This window comes from Saimiri boliviensis, chromosome 6 (assembly GCF_048565385.1).
Source record: "Saimiri boliviensis isolate mSaiBol1 chromosome 6, mSaiBol1.pri, whole genome shotgun sequence".
NCBI classification, from domain to species: Eukaryota; Metazoa; Chordata; class Mammalia; order Primates; family Cebidae; genus Saimiri; species Saimiri boliviensis.
The window spans coordinates 44,676,635-44,698,217 of record NC_133454.1 but is presented as its reverse complement, the minus strand read 5'-3'; the positions used below and the strand labels follow the sequence as shown (position 1 = coordinate 44,698,217).

The 21,583-nt window shown below is 44.0% G+C and overlaps 1 protein-coding gene across 1 annotated transcript in view; it reads right to left on the bottom strand.

Moving 5' to 3' along the window:
* DDX10 (DEAD-box helicase 10) overlaps window positions 1-21,583 on the bottom strand; it is a 791,862-nt gene that overhangs the window by 476,476 nt on the left and 293,803 nt on the right. The window contains exons 19-20 of the mRNA XM_074400547.1: window positions 13,974-14,072; window positions 11,572-11,723 (exon numbers count right to left, since the gene is read on the bottom strand). The gene's annotated coding sequence lies outside the window, so the exon portion shown is untranslated. The remainder of the gene's footprint in view (window positions 1-11,571; window positions 11,724-13,973; window positions 14,073-21,583) is intronic.

Here is a 21,583-nt window from a genome sequence, read left to right as displayed (position 1 = left end):
CCTAGGAAACTGGAACAGAGTCTAGGTCAGTGCAACTCAACTACAATAAACGAATCATAGTTGCAACTTATGAGCACCTAGTGGGTCTTTCTTTCTTTTTCTTTCTTTCTTTCTTTCTTTTCTTTTCTTTCCTTCCTTCCTTCCTTCCTTCCTTCCTTCCTTCCTTCCCTCCCTCCCTCCCTCCTTCCTTCCTTCCTTCCTTCCTTCCCTCCCTCCTTCCTTCCTTCCTTCCTTCCTTTCTTTCTTTCTTTCTTTCTTTTTCTTTCGAGACAGGGTCTCACTTCGTCACCCAGGCTGGAGTGCAGTGGCATAATCGTAGCCCACTCCAGCCTCCATCACCTGGGCTTAAGTGATCCTCCAGGCTCATCCTTCCGAGCAGCTATGACCACAGGCTCAGGCCACCACACCCAGATAATGGTTTTTTAAGAGATGAGGTCCCTTTTTGTTGCCCAGGTTGGTCTCGAACTCCTGGCCTCGAGCAATCCTCCTGTCTCAGCCTCCCAAAGTGCTGGGATTACAGGAGCACCTGGTATTTACTGGGCCTTTCCAAACTTGTGGATAGAGATGCTCATTCCCACGTGAACTATACAGGAGCATCACTGATCAGGAACTGTCTCCTTTGGATCCAAAGGCCAGAGTTTTCTGGCTGTTGAAACATGTTGAAAGATGTCTCAGTTTTAACCACTTTTGAGAAATACCACACAAATTTTGCCCTGAACCTCTTGCTAATAAAAAAATAAATTATTATCCCCAGAAGCAATCCTGCGGCTATAAGCGACAATAAAATTATGAAATATATCAATTAAGGTGTTAACAGACTATCCAATGAAGAATGCTCTCAGCTCATCAGTGGCAGTAAAATTGATCCACTGGCATGATGTGAGCACCTGATCAATTTATTTCACTGACAAAGGGATCAATAGGCCGATTTTTTATGGAATTAAATCATATTGGTTCTGCAAAAAAAAAAAAGCCGTTATGCACTTAGTAACAGGGTTTTCTCACTCAAAACTGTCACTATCAGGCCTTTTTTCTCTGCAGATTTGACATTTAAGCACTCAGGCCCACCTATGGACTGAAGACTCTGAACACAAAGCAATCCCAGGTGGCAGGCATATCTCGGGTGGCAGGTATAGGAGGCAGAGGCTTTATTCTTCTAGGAGTAAGAAGATCTGACACAATGCTATAAAAGCAATGGGAATCTGGAGGCAGCACAAGCATTCACCTACAAGCCTGGGACCAGACAGAAAACATGTGGCTTTCTTACCCCATCCTCACTTTCCCCAACTCTCTGGTCCCCTGACGTCTCCCAAGTCTAGTGTCATAAGCTCTCTCCTGAGTTTGGTAGGTGGCTAAATGACCAGAGCCTTGGGAAGCAGGAGGCAGGGAAAGAGCAACAGAGATTCCACCCGAGAGCCTGAGGCCCTGCTAGGACAGGCAGGAATGTCATTGCACCAGAGTCCTTCCAAGAGCAGACTTGTTTAAAGGAAAAGTGAACAGGTGAACTGAGGTCTGAAGCATCCCTTAAAAAATAATAATAATAAGCCACTAAATCTTGCAGTACTGAGTCAGTCACAGGGAAATGGCTCAGAAAGAAAAAGCTAAAAGTATTATCAGAGACTGTCATCAACTGGGAACTAACATTCCTCAACTCAGGAGGCACCTACTCCAGAGACAGCAGCTGATTTCCAGTGACGCCAGCAGGCTCTTCGTATCTGCGCTGCCAATAAAAGGCAATGCAAGGAAAGCACGTATGATCAAAGCAAGGAAGCACAAGACTATCTTTCTGATGTCTGTCCAGAGATTATTCTCCTGACAAGGGCCATTTTTACCAAAGGGGAAGCATACCAGAACCATCTTGATGGGTGTTTGTCATGGACACCTTGGCAGACACAGGGTGTAGGACTCCAGGATAGGAAATCAGGGCAGGGTAAAAGGAGAGTATGTTGTGCAAAAGGGAGACCACAGTTGAAAAAGACCAGCGCAAACATGCCGTCTTGGAATTCAGGCCCGGGTGGGCACAGAAGTTAACTTAAATGGGACCCCTTAACATGAGGTGCGGTGGTGGATTCAGAGTGATTGGGGAAATGCAAGCCCACAAGAAGCTAGTCCTAAAAGGAGGTATTCTAAGTAAGGAGCAGGCCCTTCTCAGAGGCTCCAGAAGGATTGCTACAGAGGGGCAGAACAAGGGTATGGAAGGATGACGGTCAATATTTTGTCAGTTACCCAACGTTGTCCTGGTAAATTTAAACACTCACCTTCCTTCTCTGCTCCCACCTCTGCCACAGCTCCTAGTCCAGTTGCTCAGAACACTGACAGATGACCCAGTGGCACTGCTTTGCTAACACTGCCGACCTGGTATATATAGGCACATGTCCACAACAGCTCTCTAGGGGGCAAAGATGTATATACACGTATATGTCCATTCATTTATTATAAATGTTGTAGATATAAAAGGTGTTAAACACACAGGTGACAACTAATAATAACATTTATAATACTCTCTACTATACATTTCATATAACTAATTAATTCTTCCAGAATGCTTTCATCAATTTTTGCCAAAGTCTTCTAATTCACTGAAGAGCTGTATGAGCACCACCACCTCCTAGGGGCAGCATTCAGACAAAGCAGCAGATGGGCAGAAATTTCAGGGTTACCAGGAATTTGACTGGCCAAGAATTACTTTGAATATAATAGTCAAAAGTTGCTGCTCCCAGCAGCACTGCTTCTGCACACATCTGTGTATAACACGCAAGCACACACACACACACACACACACACACACACACACACACACATTCTCTCTCTCTGTCTCTCTCTCTCTCTCTCTCTCTCTCTCTCTCTATCTCTCTCTCTCTCCCTCTCTGTCCACCATCCGGAACAGCCTCACATTTCTATACTCCAGCCAGCAAATTCCTGAGCCATGGTGTTAAACATGGAGTTACCATATGACCCAGCAATTCCACTCAAGAGAAATGAAAGCATAGGTCTACACAAAAACTTGTAGATGCATGTTCACAGCAGCATTATTCACAGTAGCTAAAATGTGGAAACAAGTGAAATGTCCATCAACTGAAAAATGGATAAACAAGATATGGTATATCCATACAATGGAATATAATTTGGCAATAAAAAGGAATGAAGCACTGATACACACTACAGCACGGATTAACTTTGAAAACATTCTGCTAACTGAAAGAAACCAGACCCAGAAAGCCACATATTCTATAATTCCATTTATATGAAACTCACAGAGAGAAAGTAGACTAGTGTTTGCCTTGGGTGGGGAAGACTGAAGGAGAAATGGATGTAACTACTAACAGACACGAGGTTTCTTTTGAAGATGATGAAAATATTTGAAAACTAATTATGGTGATGTCTGCACAACTCTGTGAATATACTAAAAACGACTGGGCTGTACACTTTAAAATGGTGAATTATATGACATGTTAATTATACCAGAATAAAGCTGTTTTTTAAAAATGTCTTAGCCATGGCAAAAAAGCTGGTTGAAATACTATTTCAATCCTGTGAGTGTACTTTCATTGTTAATAGTTGAAGAGAGCTTTATGAAATGTCTTGACCTCATTTTCAGATTGGATTCCCACAACTACCATGTGAGGTCAGCAGAGACAAGATTGTGTTTATTTATTAAAGGCTGGGGTTCAGTCTGTCCGGTGACTTGCTTAGAGTCACACAGCAGGTTTAGAATAGAAGGTGATCTTAGCATTTTCTATGACTCATACTGATGCAGAAGAGATGGTAATTACCTTACAATTGTGCCACATGGTAAGGCTAGGAGATCAAGTGGGTTACAGAACTAGACAAGGGGTGTGAAAGCCCTGCTGAAAGTCCTCCCCATAAGGCTGAGGAACAGGAGAGCTGAGGTGTTGGCTCACAGAATGAGGCCTTAAGAGTGGGGTGAGATTGGCCAGGCGCAGTGGCTCAAGCCTGTAATCCCAGCACTTTGGGAGGTTGAGGCGGATGGATCACAGGGTCAAGAGATCGAGACCATCCTGGTCAACAAGGTGAAACCCCGTCTCTACTAAAAATACAAAAAATTAGCTGGGCATGGTGGCACGTGCCTGTAATCCCAGCTACTCAGGAGGCTGAGGCAGGAGAATTGCCTGAACCCAGGAGGCGGAGGTTGCGGTGAGCCGAGATAGCGCCATTGCACTCCAGCCTGGGTAACGAGAGTGAAACTCTGTCTCAAAAAGAAAAAAAAAAAAGAGTGGGGTGAGATCAGAGCTCCATGAGCTGAATCTCAGGCACACCTAATTGATTCAGGTGTCCATTCAGTAAATATTCACTGGGCATCTATTAGGCCCTAGGCCCCACAGATTCAAAAGAGAACAAAGTCCTCACTGTCATGGCTTTCAGAATAGAAAAGCACAGACAATCCTATGACCAATTAATTACAATTGTGATAAGAACTTCAAGAGAGGAATTAAAAATGCCAACAGCATATAATAGAACATGGCCTGCTTCGGACTAAAGATAAATTGAAAAGAGAAAAGCCAGTATTTTGCCAGATTCTATCTTACCAATTCTAAGTATGTCCTTTCCTTGCAAAGTCAAACCAAATAACCTGTTTCTTTCTTTTTTTTTATGTTGAACATATGATATTTACTCCTCTGCTCTCAGGTTTTCACAGAAGAAGAAACATCTACAAACACTCCCAACCACTCAAGAAGTCCCAGGAAGGGATACTTGATCTTTCTTTCTGCCTTTTTACTTGCTTTTTTTCTGGAGACAGGTTTATCTGAACTGTTGAAAAGCTGATACCCACTGGACCCATTGACAGCGGGCAGGCCTCTGCACTATAACAAAGTTATATATGGGCTGATCGTGCCTCTCACTCTTTTTTTTTTTTTTTTTTTTTTTTTCCTGAGACAGAGTCTCGCTCTGTCATCAGGAGCCAGCAGGCTGGAGTGCAGTGGTGCAATCTCAGCTCACTGCAACCTCCGCCTCCCAGCTTCAAGCAATTCTCCTGCCTCAGCCTCCCTAGTAGCTGGAACTACAGGCGCATGCCACCACGCCCAGCTAATTTTTGTATTTTTTAGTAGAGACAGGGTTTCACCATGTTGGCCTGGAGGGTCTCAATCTCTTGACCTCGTGATCCACCCACCTCGGCTTCCCAAAGTGCTGGGATTACAGGCATGAGCCACCATGCCCAGTCTCACCTCTCACTCTTATGGGTCTCTGGGTTTTGGAGGCCTGGGCTCTCCTTGGGTTCCCAGACTCATTTTGCTAAGCAGAACCAGAGAGTGCCTGCCCATTACGCCAACCTCAATCTCTACTCTGTGTTCCGTTTCTTTATCTGAGACTGGGTGTGTGTTCCAATGACCTATTACTGAGTAACAAACTATGCCAAAGTTTAATGGCTTACAAGAACAGATATTTCATAATATATTACAATTTTGCAGGTCAAGAATCTGGGATGAACTCAACTGAGCAATTCTTCTGCACCACATGACACTGACTGGCGTTACTTCATGGTGTCTGTCCAGTGTCTGGGTCAGGTCTCCGTGGGTGGGGGGGGGGGGTCAGACAGCTTCACTCATATGCCTGGCAACATGGTGGGGATGGCTGGAAGGCTGGGCTCAGCTGGGTGCCTCTTTCTCTCCATGGAGTCTTAGGGCTACTGTGTGGTTTCCTAGCAGGGAAGTTGGATATCTCACCTGCCCCTCTGGGTTCTAATAGTATTTCAAAAGAACAGAAAAAGAAGTCACTAGGAGACTGGGCAATGTTACTTCTGCCCATATACTATCGATCAAGGCAGCCGAAGATCCCATCCTGATTCAAGAGTAGGGTCATAGATCCCACTTGAAACAGGAGGAGAGTTAAAGGATATGCAGTCATCTTTATCTACCATGATGGGTACGTCTGATTTTGAGGTGGGAGAAAACTCTATTTGGCCTCATGCCTACAGAGTTTACTGGAGAGCCTTTACTTTGGTAAATAAAGGTGCCCTGTGGACCGCTGCTTGGCTAGGAGTTCTTTGTGTTTATAGTCTATAAGTCAGAACCCTGGAGAGTAAAAGGAATGACTGTCCACCCAGACCTAGGAGAGCCTGCGTTTAGAGAGGCCAAAAGTTCTAAGAAACCAGGGCAGAATAACAGGATGAGAACTCCAGAGAACACTTCCAATTTCTTCTAAACTCTTTTTTGCTGCCAGCGTGATAATCAGACTTGGTGTGCTCGGCAGTTGCTATCCTGCGACCTGTGGGTAGGCTGAGACTAGAAAAGAAAGACTCCAAATAATGTGTTTGGCGTTCTTCCCTAGTTGTTGCATTAGAAATGGGCCTTGTGGGACCTGGAGGTATCATTCCTGCCTTCTAACAGCTGTGGCCTCTGCATTGCTTGGCAACTTGTACCACCTTTTCTGGAGCAAACAATCTCAAAGCAGACCTGGCATGCTGACCCTGGGGACCCGGCGCCGTCTGAATCACAGATGGCTCTCAGGCAGCAGAGCCCTGCACTGGCACATGCAAACCTGAAGCTGAGATGCACATGCATGTTTAATCAGCTTTGTGCCTAATACGGGCAAGGAGCCCCTGTAGCCTTCATCAAGGCTACATTTGTGGGAGCATGGCTGTGGAATGTTGGGTAAATGCTGCACAGAGACGAGGGAGGGCATGCCTTGTTTAAAGCAGGGGGGATCAGTGCTGAAGGTCTAGGATATCTTATTTCCCATCCCAAATCCAAGCAAATGATGCCACCAACAACAATAAGAATAACAGCAACCACTGCTGTAAATATTTAAGTATATAAACTCACTTAATCCCCAAAATAGTCCTGTGAGGTAGGAAGACCATTAACTGCATCTTACAGGTAAGAAATCCAAGCACATAGCAATTGAGTAATTTGCTCAAGGTCACCCAGAGAGTAGGCAGAGGAGGTGGAACTTGAAATCCAGAGCCCGTGCCCTCAGTCACCCTGTCTTTATCCTGGTTAACCTCAACAACGTGGCTGTGGACTACTGTCCTTAAAATCAGGTGAGTGAAGCAGGACCTTGACTGCTGGTTTCTCAGCTTCTCCGGTGTGTTGGCTTGCTAGGGCTGCCATAACCAATTACCACAAACGAGATGACTTAAAATAATAGAATTTTGTCCCTTCAGGGTTCTGGAGGCTAGACATCAAAAGCAAAGCATCCGCACAACCATGCTCCCTCCGAAGTTTCTAGGGGAGGATTCCTCTTTGCCTCTTGCTAGCTTCTGGTGATTGGCAGCAATCTTTGGCTTTCTTAGCTTACAGAAGGACCACTCCAATGCCGGCTTCCACTTTCATAAGACCATCTTCCCTGTGTGTCTGTGTCCTCCGTGTGTGTCGCTGCTTCTCATAAGGAAAGCAGTCGGCTGGGCCCAGTGGCTCATGCCTATAATCCCAGCACTTTGGGAGGCCAAGACAGGCAAATAATTTGAGGTCAAGGGTTTGAGACCAGCCTTGCCAACATGATGAAACCCTGTCTTTACTAAAAATTAAAAAAAAAAAAAAAAATTAGCCGGGCGTAGCAGCAGGTGCCTGTAATCCCAGCTAGTATTGAGAGGCTGAGGCTGGAGAATCACTTGAACCCAGGAGGCAGAGGTTGCAGTGAGCCAAGATTGTGCTACTGCACTCCAGCCTGGGTGACTAAGCGAGACTCAATCTCAAAACACACAGACACACAGACACACAGACACACAGACACACACACACACACACACACCCCACAACAAAGCAGTCACTGGATTTGGGGCCCATTCTATTTCAGAATGGTCTCATCTTAACTAATTTTACCAAAATATCCTATTTCCAAATAAGGTCACACTCTGAGGTTCAGGGGCAAGAAGTTCTGGGGGATACAATTCAAACCAGTATATCTGGGGACAAAAATGGGGTCGTTCCACTGCAAAGAGACAAAGGACATCTTGATTTGGACTCAACTCTACTGTCCCTGAAGTTAAAATGGCTGCATCCATTTGCCCAGCTTAGCTTTCTCTGCTGCCTCTAAACTCCTTTAGAGTTTTTATTTTATCAGTGGTAGGAACCCTAGCATTTAATCGGCTCACTTGCGAGGTCTGCTTGTTAAGGAGACTATGCTTCCTGTTGGTGGGGCAGTATCCCCTGTTTTCTGCCCCTCATGACAGCTTGCACATCCTGTATTCACACAGGTCTCAGAATGGTCTTTCCAAAGCACAGTCTGAATGCATCATTTTCCAAATGCTAAAATCCTTCCCAAACCCTCACCCTTCCCAGGAGCTCAGCCTGGCATGCAGTCTCCTTGACAATGTGGAATCGCCCCGTGCTTTTACAAGCATGAGCTCTGGAGTCAGACTGCCTTGGCTCAAAATCCTGGCTCTGCCGCTTATAAGCTGAGATTATATGGGCAAAGCACTTAAGCAGTGTCTGGCACATAAGAAATGTCTGCTAAATGTCGGTGATCATTATTATCATCCCTGCTTTCCAGCCTGGGTTCCCCATCCACATTGGCTCCTCACTATTGCCCAAACACGGACATTTTTCAAGCTCCCGTTCTTTGCTTTTCTAGAATGCCCTTTTTCCTCTCTTTCCACTGGAAATTCTAATTTATTGTCTTACGGCCCAGTTCAAATTTGCCCTTTCCATGATGCCTTCTCCACCTGGCCTGAGGAAATTGCTGCTTTCTCCTCCATGCTCCCATACACCCTGACCTTTCCATCCTCTATCTCTGTATTGCCTGTGCCTCTTGCCCCCAGAAGCATCCAGCACAGTGGCAGGCACATCGGTAAGCTGTCAAAAGCTATTTATTAAATGGATGTACAAAATGCTGAAGACTGGACATTTTTTTTCAGCCTTTCTGCTCTAATCTCTCACCCTTACAGACTCACCACTGTCCTTCAGTCCACCTACAGACCCACACACAGCCCCTCCAGGCTAATTTATAAATACGAAATGACACCTGCATACAAATATATCCCAGAGGCCAGGAATGCTCTGAAGACAAGGTCAGACACACTTATTTTTTGCACCTTCTGAAATATCTGATTCCTACCTATTTTAGCTTCTGTATCCAAAACTCTGGCGTCTTCCTCAAGGTCAGTGAAGGCTTTGCTCACCTTTTCACACTCTTCTTGGAAAGAAGAGCCTCTCTCCTTTCACTGGTAACCCTTCCCCAAGATAACTTCCACCTGGTCCTAAAGCGTACCATTTGAAATGATTACACCATGACTGAAGAACCAACCCAGTGCTTTATTTCTTTACCCATTTAACATAGACTCTAACAAGACAGACAGGTCGGAACCCTCTCAGAGTTCTCTATTATTAAATGAAGAAGATGTTATCACATGAGGACCTGCGTGTTTTGTAGGCCATAAGAACATGCAAGGGGTATGAAAATATACAGCACAGGTGTGTTCTGCAGATCGCGGGGAGACAGGAAGTCCCCGTGTGGAAGTGATGTTTACTCAAAGATCCTGAAGGACGAGGAGGAGTTATTCAGGAGAAGAACAAGGGGAAGACTGCTCAAGCTGGCCCTGAGGCAGCAGAGACAGATTCTTTATACCCAAGAGCTAATACAACCAGCACAGCTGGAGACTTGCAAAGCATCAGGCTGCTGAAGGAGGCAGAGGCCCTATTACAAAGGACAGCATGACTCAAGGGAAAGGTTTTCAACCTTATCCAGAGAGCCTCTAAAGGGCTGGAAGCAGGTAAGGGAGCTGCACTGATTTGGTTTAGAAGGTTCATCTGGCTGTGGAGGAGACAATAGATTGGGGATGGTGAGATGATGAGTTAGGAGTCTGCTGTCGAAATCCAAGTTCCTCTGACTGATGTCATATTGACTTGAATTCTGACACTCTTTCCTGAGTGGGAGAGAAAGCAGTGATGCTGGCACATTAGGAATATGAACAGGAGTGCTCAGCCCACCAGCACATCAGCCATCCCTGCACTGGGGACCATCATCTGATGCATCAAACAAGCCACCCTGGTTGAACGGTGCTAGCAGTGGCTTCCATTCTTCACCTCCTCTCCTCTGCTTCCTCGTCCCACTGCTTGCTGTGACTCCACTTGGCCCTGACAACACCGACAGCGGAGGAGGCCGGTCCACCAAAATCCACTCTTCCCTTTTTCCACAGGAAAAAGGCATCAAAGCCAGGCACGAGGCTGGCCAGCCATGCCACATTTGCCTGCTTAGCTTCCCTTACAGTTAGGTGAGGTTGTGGATGACGCTCTTACCAGGGGCATGTGTCACGACCAGGACCACTTGCAGCCTGCAGCTCCAACAGTGTGCCCTGACCTCCTCCTCCTCCACACTCTTTCTTCCCATGTGCTGCTGTGACTCAGCCTTGGCCATCCAGACAGAGAATGGCAAAGTGCTGGAGAAGGGCAGAGCCTTGAGTTGAAAGGAATCTGGTCCTCTAAGAAGTGGACAGCACTGCCCATGGTCCAGGAATGCTTACCTGAGGCATGCGAGACAAACTGCTTCGTGCTTTATCCCACTGATGGGGTCTTTTTGTAAGAGCCGCTTAGCTCATACTCGTGAGCTGACCTCCCTTCTGTCCAGCTCTTCCAACCCAGGAACTCCCCACCCCCACTGCTTCCTACACATTCATCCCATGGTTCTTCCACACATGCACCAAGAAATGTCACAACACTTCTTGCTTTTCACAAATAATCATTAAGCAGTTCAGGTTTCTTATCTCCCCTTTTTAAAAAGAAAAACAAACCATTGTAGATACCAGAGGGAAGATACAAAATGCAGACAGGAAAGAAAAGTGATTCATAATCTCATGAAAATATGCAATTATTTAATGGCTCATTCTGTATTATTACTATATTTGTGACCTCTTTTAATGTAGAGAATATAGTGAGCATCTTTGCCTCCTTTTTTTTTTGTTTTTGAGACTGAGTCTCACTCTGTCGTCCAGGCTGGAGTGCAATGGCGTGATATTGGCTCACTGCAACTTCCGCCTCCCAGGTTCAAGTGACTCTCCTGCCTCAGTCTCCCAAGTAGGCACCTGTCACCATGCCCGGCTAATGTTTGTATTTTAGTAGAGACAGGGTTTCTCCATGTTGGCCAGGCTGGTCTCAAACTCCTGACCTCGTGATTCACCCGCCTCAGCCTCCCAAAGTGTTGGGATTACAGGCATGAGCCACCATGCCTGGCTTTTTTTTTTTTTTTTTTTGAGATGGAGTGTGTCACCCAGGCTGGAGAGCAATGGTGTGATCTCGGCTCAGTGCAACCTCCACCTCCTGGGTCCAAGCGATTCTCCTGCCTCAGCCTCTTGAGTAGGTGGGACTATAGGCACGTACCACCACACCCAGCTAATTTTTGTATTTTTGGTAGAGACAGAATGGTCTTGATCTCTTGACCTCGTGATCCATCCACCTCAGCCTCCCAAAGTGCTAGGATTACAGGCATGAGCCCCCACACCCACAATGAACATCTTTTCATATCAGAAATATGTTTTTACAACAGAATTTTTCTCTTCTAATTTTTATTTTTAGGTGCCATTTTAAAATTGAAAACCAAAAATGCCCTCAAATCTTTGAAGTCCTATTGGATTGGAACAAATAGGGACAATGAACAAATACTTTGAGTAAAACAAACCTGATAGCAGTCATGGCAAGTCAGGGACATCCCGAAGAGGTGTTTCCAAAGTTAAAACACATTCCAAGGCCAGTCCTCTTACCCTTCACTTAGATCCACGCTCATGCTGCCCTTTGATTTGTAAACTTGCTTTGTTTCTGATTTACAGTAACCTGCAAAAAAAAAATAGAAGTCCTTTAAATAATCTACTTTTTGTTATTTTCATTTTATTTTCTCACTTTATATTTTTTTATGTTTTTAAATAATTTCAACTTTTATTTTACATTCGGGGGTACCTGTGCAGGTTTGTTACCTGGATATACTGTGCGATGCTGAGGTTTGGGGTACAAATGACCCCACCACCCAGGTCCTGCACATAGCACCTCGAAGTTGGTATCTTGGCCCCCTTCCCCAAACCCGCTCCCTTTTCTAGTGGCCTTCAGTTTTTATTGTTGCCATCTTTATGTCTGTAAGTACCCAATGTTTAGCTCCCACTGGTAAGTGAGGACTTGCAGTATTTGGTTTTCTGTTCCTGAGTTAATTTGCTTAGGATAATGGCCGCCAGCTGCATCCATGTTGTTTTCATTCTTTCTTATGGCTGCATAGTATTCTGTGGTGTATACGTACCAGGTTTTTTTAAGCCAATCCACTGTTGATGGACACCTAGGTTGATTCCATGTCTTTGTTTTGTTTGGTTTTGTTTTTGTTTTGTACTCCCAGGCTGGAGCACAGCAGCACGATCTCAGCTCACTGCAACCTCCATCTCCCAGGTTCAAGCAATTCTCCTGTCTTAGGCTTCTGAGTAGCTGGGATTACAGGTGTGAGCCACTGCACCTGATGGATTCCATGTCTTTGCTATTTTGAATAGCACTGTGATGAACATACATGTGCATGTGTCTTTTGGTAGAATAATTTCTTTTCCTTTGGGTACATACCCAAGAATGACATGGCTGGGTCAAATGGTAGCTCTGTTTTAACTTCTTTGAGACCTCTCCAAACTGCTTCCACAGCACCTGAACTAATTTACTTTCCAGCAACAGTGCATAAGCATTCTGTTTTCTCTGCAGCCTTGCCAGAATCTGTTGTGGTTTTTTTCTTTGTTTTTGCCTTTTTAGTAATAGCCATTCTGACTGGTATGAGATGGTATTTCAATGTGGTTTTGATTTGCATTTCTCTGATGATTAGTAATGTGAAGCATTTTTTATGTTTGTTGGCCGCTTATATATCTTCTTTTGAGAAGTGTCTATGTCTTTTTTGACAACAGAATTTTTAATGGATATGTAGTATTCCATCGAGTCTCTCATAACTGATTAATCCACTTGCCAACTGTTGGAAATGTGTGCCATTTCCAGTTTGTTTGTTTTATTCTAAACAATTCTAAAATGAAGATCCTCCATTATCCTTTATTATTTCCTTAGCATAAATTGCTAATAGTAAAACTGCCATATAACAGAGATACTAAGTCACAGCTTTTGATGTATACTGCCAGCTTGTCCTCGACAAACAGTAAACCAATTTAAGGCAGGTTTGTTTTCTAATGACTGCTATACTATGTACTGTGTATTTGGGAAAACAGAAAACAAAAAGTCCCTCTAGCCTCATGTGCTCCTCTCTGCACTTGAAACCATAGCATCTTCTTGGGCAGGTGCTGAGCCTCCTGCCTCCCAGGTGCCCAGGCAGCAATTCCACGAATGCAGCTGACTGTCCTGATATGGAATAAAGATTTGTATGGCAAGAGAAACACTTAATTTCTGCTATTTTTATTAAGGGCAGCTTCTTGAGATTCTCTGAACAGGGCTAATTTCCATTTTCTGAGAACTCAATAACCCTCTCTCTCCAACATAGAAAAAAAAATCAAAACAAAATATAAACTCCTTACGGAACTCCTCTCTGACCTCTGCAAAGATTTAATGGTAGAATGGAAGCAAAGTATTAAACTACTCCAACACCTTAACCACACAGCATACCTGTACATTTGCCTCACACGAATCAGGGCTGCAACTGAGTCTGTCCAAGTGAACACAGGGGCACCCCTTCATGATACCCCTTGTTGGCTTTTCTTTTTTCCAAAGTTACAAAGTTGAATCAAAACAACTCTACCAACACCTGATAATACTAGTGGGTTTCTTCATGTGGGATGCCTTCGTGAAGATTTTCTACGTTTGCTTTTTCTCTGAATGATCTAAGCTGCAAGCATTCTGACACCTGGAGATGACAGTTTTGAATGTTAAGTTTATTCTTGACATCTTCTCATCCTTCTATTCCTAGTCCTCTTTTTAATGATGGACCCACAGATTTCTAATATTTCTTCTAAGCTCCTTAGCCTCTCCAGAAGCCATGCTTAAGATCTTACGGTGGCTGTTATTTGGGAGGTGGTCAGAGGAAGGGCTGCAGTCCACTGACAGCGTGGTATAGATGCTCACCTCGCCGGTTGCGTTTCCTGGCCTGCACATCAAAGGCATCCTTCACAGCTGCCTCAATAATGTCGAAGGGCGTTTACTTTACTCGGCTGGGGGCACAGTCTATTGAAAAAGAAACGGACTTGCAGTTAAGACTTGATCACCACGGATCATCATGGGCCCTGTAGAGCATATATGTTATACTGGGGCAGCAGTTCTAATATTTTTAGATTAGAAGAGGAAACAATGAAAGGGAAAATGTGACTTTTATAGTGTGAGGCTTTAGACAAGATGCAATACTTAGTTGTGGCTTCTGTCTACCTTTCGCCTGTGTGTGCTAGTGGTTCCTCAAAATCCCGGCTGAGATGTGGCCCGCTGTGGCAACTCTGGTGTCTCTTCAATGCCACAAACTTCTGGCTCTGAGAACCACTGCCCGTTCCACTGCTATGACTCTGCAGTACCTAATTTAAACTCCCTTGAGTTTCAATGCGCAGGAGACTCTCATTGACCCAACTTATTTTTTTTTCTCTTGTGAACCAGAGTTTGTGGGCTCAAGGCTGGGCCTCACTGTGGTCTGGTCAGCTAAAGTCAGGAAGTATAAGGGAGAAGAGGTTCCTATTAGGCCAACTCTTCCATGTGGGAGGGATGTGAGAGGAGTCTCCTTACTTAGAAAGTACTTGTGGTGCCAGAAAGGCCTCCATCTATGAATTAATATTCTAGGAGGGAGGAGAGGAAGAGAAATTTGAATAACCCAGACAGCCCAAGCGGGAACAGGATCCACCCCACACGAGTTCTCCTCGTCAGCTGCAGGAGGCACACGAAAGAAGAGGGGTAGAAGGAGATGGGTTTTAAAGAGACAAGCGCCTTCTCCAAGTGAGAGATTCCGGAGTCTCAGAAACCTTAACAGTGCCTGGACTGTCTTCACGCTGAAATGCCTGCTCATCTGAAAAGCCAGGAGGCAAGCACAGGCTCCCCACGGGGAATCTCAGACACAAAGGGATCCCTCCTCTCACCCATCCCTGCATTGTCTTCCAGAACATCTGGAGGTGTGTGCCTGGGAGGAGGGCAGAGCTGAGCCTGACTCACCTGAAGAGCTGGGCAGCAGGGCTGCAATGCAGGCAGCAGTTTTCATTACCCTGGAGTGCTCACTCTGCAGGAGACAACTGAGACCCCTCCTCCTTTTCTTCCTCATCTTTTTGGTGCCTTCTTTGCAGAGAAGTAGCTTACAGCTCCCTCTAAATGGTGGGGCCTCAGCTGATTTGCCCTTGTAGTTACGGGAGCGCTGAGGTAACGAGCTGGCTGCAAAGCTTAAGGAATCGTCAGAAATGGAGGCTCAAAATCCTTCCTGAGTAGCCAGACTGACTGCTAAATGCCTCAGCACACTGGGAGTGACGCTAGGCTGAAGGCAGTTCTGAGGTTTAAGGCACAGGGGCAGGGTAGATGTCTGGTCCTTGTGGACTTTTCCAGGCCGTCCTTTTTTTCACCAAATAGTACACACTGGGCATGGCCCATGGCACCATCAGGGAGAGCACACCCTCCCCCCACTGTTGGGAGCCCTGCGTCTCCACCATGAAGTCTCCCAAGGAGAACCAAGTCCTGCAGACGTAGCTCTCAGAGTCCCGCAGGTCCTGCCCTGTGCAGAGATCTTCCGTCCCCACTGTGGTCAGCCATCGGCTGCTCTGCCAACCACAGCAAACTTTGGCTGAGGCTGTGCAGGGAAGAGTCTGTGGGGCAGAGGCCAAGCTGTGGACTTAGATAGCCCAGGTTCAAATCCTGGTTCTGTGTCATGGGGAAGTCACTTAGCCTGTTTCCTTACCTGCAGAACTGGCTAAAATACCATCCCTTCAGAATTAAAGGATTAAATTCTGCCCAGATTAAAGGAGATAATGGGTGCAAATGGCTTCACACAGACAGTGCTTGGTGTAGTTAGACTGAATCAGCAGCTCTCATTCATCATTTATCCACACACGCACATTATCGTAGGCACTTTCTATGTGGCAGGCACTGGGCTAGGTGCTAGGATGCGGAGAAATCAGACAAATAAACAATTACTTTTACTGCAGCACATAGAAGCACTGAGTGTGGTGCAAATATATGAAAAAGATTACTAACTCAAATTGGAGGAGGAAATCAAGGAATGCTTCCAAGAGGAGGTGGCAGGAGTGAGCCAGGAGAAGAGGGTTGGTGGGAGAAAAGGGCATTCTTGGCAGAGGGAGCAGCATGTTCCAAAGCCCAGAGGGTTATAAGAGTCTCCTGTGCTGGGACCCACAAGGCCACAGCCCTGGCTGCCACCTAACATCATGGGAGCTGATTGTTTTCTCTGTGAATTTGAAGGCTGGCAATGTATCTGTGCATACTATTTCTGATATCAGCACACATAGAATGCTATTAGGTTCAAATTCTTCCAAACCAGTGCCTCACAGAGGAAACACTTGCTGACAGTGAACATCTGTGGCCTAGAGGAATCCAGTACTGATGATGGGGACATGGTTTTAAATTTAATAACCTTTTTACTCTCTGGAGGATAGTTTCTGTTCAGGCTTGCGGCCCTCAGAGTCATGCTAATTTGCACACGGCATAGACACTCAGGTTTGTTTTTACCTAGAGCAGGTGATAATAAATAGATGAGGCCGAAAAATTCTAATTGGCTAAAGGTAGTTAGACTGAAGGAGAAAATACAAGTAAAAATCCTTACGAGTTACCCAGTTTCATGTGTGACCAGGTGATGCCTCCAGCTGGAACGCTCCAGCCAGTCATTCAGGATAACAGACAGGCTGAGGTTTCAGTGACTCATCTTTGCAATAGCAGGGTCAAGACCAGAGGCTAAGAGACACGTTTTAATTAAATAAACTATCTGTAGGAAACGCAAGGTTTTCAGTTTAGCGTCTTTGGCTTCCCCATCTAAATACATTTACATTAAAGTCCAGCACATCTCTCATTAAAATCTAAATTGTATTCAAGACACACATCCAAAGAATGGCACTGAGTTTTGTGAAGACCTAGCCCACTAGTTCCTATTTGAAAGCTCTTTAACTCTTCCCTCTCCGATATACCATTTTCTGTTTTTCACTAGGGTGGCAGTAACCCTGCTGTGAATATAACTAGGGCTCATTTCTCCTCCCAGCAGATTTAACTGTCACTTCACAAAAATAGTCAGAAATCTTCAAATGATTCATCCCATCAGCAGCATAACAATAGCTTAGAAACATACTAGATTATCAGACATAGCTCTTACATGTCAGAGAACAGGAAGAAAAAAAATGCACCATATAGCCAATTAAGTCTACTTAATAGAATACTAACTCCAGGGCTCCACTGTCCACCAGCAGTTTTCAACCCTAGATGCACACTAAGATCACCTAGGAAAGATTCAAGTCCACTAAAGGGATGAAATAACTAAAAGCAATGAATTCTCCAGAATGATTTGGAACTATCCACCAAGTGTAACTGTTACCATTTGAACTAGGTCTGTACATTAGTGAACAGTATTGTATCAGTGTTAATAGCCTGGCTTTGATAGCTGCGCTATGGTTATGTAAGATGTTAACATTTGGAAAAGCCGGGGGAAGTATACACAGGACTGCTTTGTACTATTTCACATCTTTTTTTGGAAGTCTGAAATTATTTCAAATGAAAAGTTAAAAAAAATTTTTTTAAAGAAAGTAACTGGAAAAAAAAATATCCAGGAAGCCTTTAAAAAATACCAGTGCCTAGGCCCCTTCCTCAGACCAATTAAATGGAATCACTGGGTACAGAGCCTGGGTTTCAGTATTTTTAAAACCTCTCCAGTGATTTTAATGTGTAGCTAGAATTGAAAACACTGTTCTGGTGAGGTTAAGGGTGGGTGAAGGGTTTCTGATTCCAATTTTTCCAACTTTGTCATACTCTGCTCTATGACTTCAGGCAGGTCAGTGAACCTCACTAAGCCTCAATGGCCTTATCTGTTAAATGGGGAGACTAGGCTGTAGCTGAGTATATTGAGAGTGTGACAGCGAACAGAAAAGGCTTTATACAGTTTCAAGAACTGTAGAAGCAGGAGGTGTCGCTGAGTCATTTCCCCTAAAGAGAAGGATTAACACTTAAGAGCCCAGTACCTTTAGAATACAACGACATAGGCCAGGCCCGGTGGTTCATGCCTGTAATCCCAGCACTTTGGGAGGCCGAGGCAGGCGGATCACCTGGGGTCAGTAGATCCAAACCATCCTGGCCAACATGGTGAAACCCCGTCTCTACTAAAACTACAAAAATTAGCTGGGCATGGTGGTGTGTGTCTGTAGTCCCAGCTACTAGGGAGGCTGAGGCAGGAGAATTGCTTGAACCCCAGAGATGGAGGTTGCAGTGAGCCAAGATTGCGCCACTACACTCCAGCCTGGGCAATAGAGTGAGACTCTGTCTCAAAAAAGAAAAGAAAAGAAAAAAATGTCATGACATGTTAGTAAATTAATAGGGGTAGCTTAGTGGTCAAAAAGTGGGCACTTTTACTATAACCAGGGCTTCCTTTCCTTTGGTCATCTCAGCCCAACCTTGCCTCACATCTCTACAGCAACAAGGACATCTGTCCTTGGACCACACACCATCAGATTTCACCACCTAGGTTTTTCCTTTTCTATACTGACTTACAACCTAAAGGAGAGGTGATGATCTCTATTAAAAAGAACTATCTTCGATTTGTTCCTGTAACCATTCCATCTATAATAATGGTTCTTAAACTCTGGCATGCACTAGAATCACCTGAAGGGTTGAGAAAATATATATTGCCCAGAAATGTTCATAGCAGCAATATTCCTGCTATGGTTTGAATGCCCCTCGAAAATTCACGTTGAAACTTAATCCCCAAGTTGGCAGTATTGACGGGGGGGCCTTTGAGAGGTGATTGAATCATAAAGGCCCTGCCTCATGAATGTGTTAATGCATTCATGGATTAATGGGTTGATGAAAAAATGGATTATTCAGGGAGGGAGACTGGTGGCTTTACAAGAGGAAGGAAGACCTGAGATAGCAGGTGGCACCCTCAGCACCCTGATGCCCTGCGCTAACTCAGGACTCTTCACAGCATCCCCAAGCACCAGCAGGTTCTCAGCAGATGCATCCCTCCACTACAACCTTGGACTTCTCTGCCTCCATAACTGTAAGAAATAAATTCCTTTTCTTTATAAATTACCCAATGTCAGATATTCTGATATAAGCAACAGAAAATGGACTAAGACAATTTCTAACCGCCAAAAGGTAGAAAAACCCAAGTGTCCACCAACTCATGAATATATACACGAAGTGTGGTATATCCAAATAATGGGGCATTATTTGGCCATAAAAAGGAATGAAGTATGAATACCTCCTGTAACATAAATGAGCCTTGAAAACATCATGCTCAGTGAAAGAAGCCAGACACAAAAGATCTAGATTGTATTTTTCTTTTCTTTACTATTTTTTTCCTATTTCTTCCTGGTTCAATTTTGGGAGACTATGTGAAATGGAAATTTACCCATTTCCTCTAGATTTTCTTATTTATTTATTTATTTTATTTTACTTTAAGTTCCAGGATACATGCGCAGAATGTGCAGGTTTGTTACACAGGTATATATGTGCCAGGGTGGTTTGCTGTACCTATTAACACATCATCTAGGTTTTAAGCCCCACATGCATTAGGTATTTATACTACTGCTACTCCGCCCCTTGCCCCCCAGCCATCAACAGATCCCAGTGTGTGATGTTCCCCTCCCTGTGTCCATGTGTTCTCATTGTTCAACTCCCACTTATGAGTGAGAACATGCAGTGTTTGGTTTTCTGTTCTTGTGTTAGTTTGCTGAGAATGATGGTTTCCAGCTTCATCCATGTCCCTGCAAAGGACATGAACTCATGCTTTTTTATGGCTGCATAGTATTCCATGGTGTATATGTGCCGCATTTTCTTTATCCAATCTATCATTGATGAGCATTTGGGTTGGTTCCAAGTCTTTGCTTTTGTGCTTTGCTATATAGTGCTGCAATAAACATATGTGTGCATGCATCTTTGTAGTACAATGATTTATAATCCTTTCAGTATATACTCAGCAATGGGATTGCTAGATCAAATGTTATTTCTGGTTCTACATCCTTGAGGAATAAGCAGACTGTCTTCCACAATGTTTGATCTAATTTGTACTCCCACCAACAGTGTAAAATCTTCCCTATTTCTCCACAGCCTCGCCAGTATCTGTTGTTTCCTGACTTTTTAATGATCGCCATTCTAATTGGTGTGAGATGGTACCTTGTTGTGGTTTTTGATTTGCTTTTCTCTAATGACCAGTGATGATGAATTTTCTTTCATCTGTTTGTTGGCTGTATAAATGACTTCTTTTGAGAAGTGTCTTTTCATGTCCTTTGCTCACTTTTTGATGAGGCTGTTTTATCCTTGTAAATTTGTTTAAGTTCCTTGTAGATTCTGCATATTAGCTCTTTGTCAGATGGATAGTTTGCAAAAATTTTCTCCCATTCTGTAGGTTGCCTGTTCACTCATTATAGTTTCTTTTGCTGTGCAGGTATTTTTCTATTTGTACAGAATGTCCATAATAGGCAAATACACAGAGACAGAAAGTACATTCATGACTGCTAGGACTGGGGAACATGGTGGGAGAGGAGGGGATACCTAAAGAGTACAGGGTTTCCTTATGAGGTAATGAAAATGTTACTGATTGTGTTCATAATTGCATAAATCTGTGAATACAGTAAAAACCATTAAAGTGTACACTTTAAATGAGTTAATTGTATGGTATGTGAATTACATCTCAATAAACCTGCTAAAATTTATTTCAAAGTATATGGACTTCTCAAAAAACCCCCACATATTGCTGGGCCCCAACCCCAGAATTTCTGATTCAGTGTATCTAGGGAAGAATCAAAAAATTCACATTTTTAACAAATTTCCAGGTGACACTGATGCTGCTGGTTCTGAGGACCAAATGTCTAGAACCACAGATCTACAGTATTCTTAGTCTGACTGCCGAACAAAATGGCAGGAGGGCTCTGTGCATATCTTCTGGGTCTCTGGACAGCTGCACTCCCCTTTTTGCTTTCATTTTCTTTTACTCAGATGGTCACAGCATGAGGAAGTAAAGTTGTCTAATTTAACTCTTGTAAGGGCAATAGATGCCCAATGCAAGACATACCCCTGAACACAGGGTCCACATTGGTAAGTGGCTTTCTCAGGGTGTTGAAAAGAATTCCTCATGGCATTGATGTGACTAGCTTGGACACGAAAAGTATCCATGAGTCTTTTCTAAACCTTTATCTTGACTGCAATTTGGAGTTAACTTACTCTTTAACTGAGGAGACCTCATTAGGTATCTTGCATCGAAATCCTTAATACTGTTATATATGCACATCTATTATCCCACAATTTCCTTTCTACAAATGTATTCTGAAGGAAGTAATAAGGATATGTGCAAAGATTTAATTGTAAGGACATTCATCATAAATGTATTCAATAGCAAAAATTTAGAAACCACTTAAATGTTCAATCATAAGAGATCAAATAAAATATGATGCATCTGTTGCATGTCATCTTCTGAACAAACCTTTTACTTTAGAACCACCTTAGACTCACAGAGTCACTGTGAAGCCAGCATAGAGAATTTCCATATGCCCCACACCCAGTTC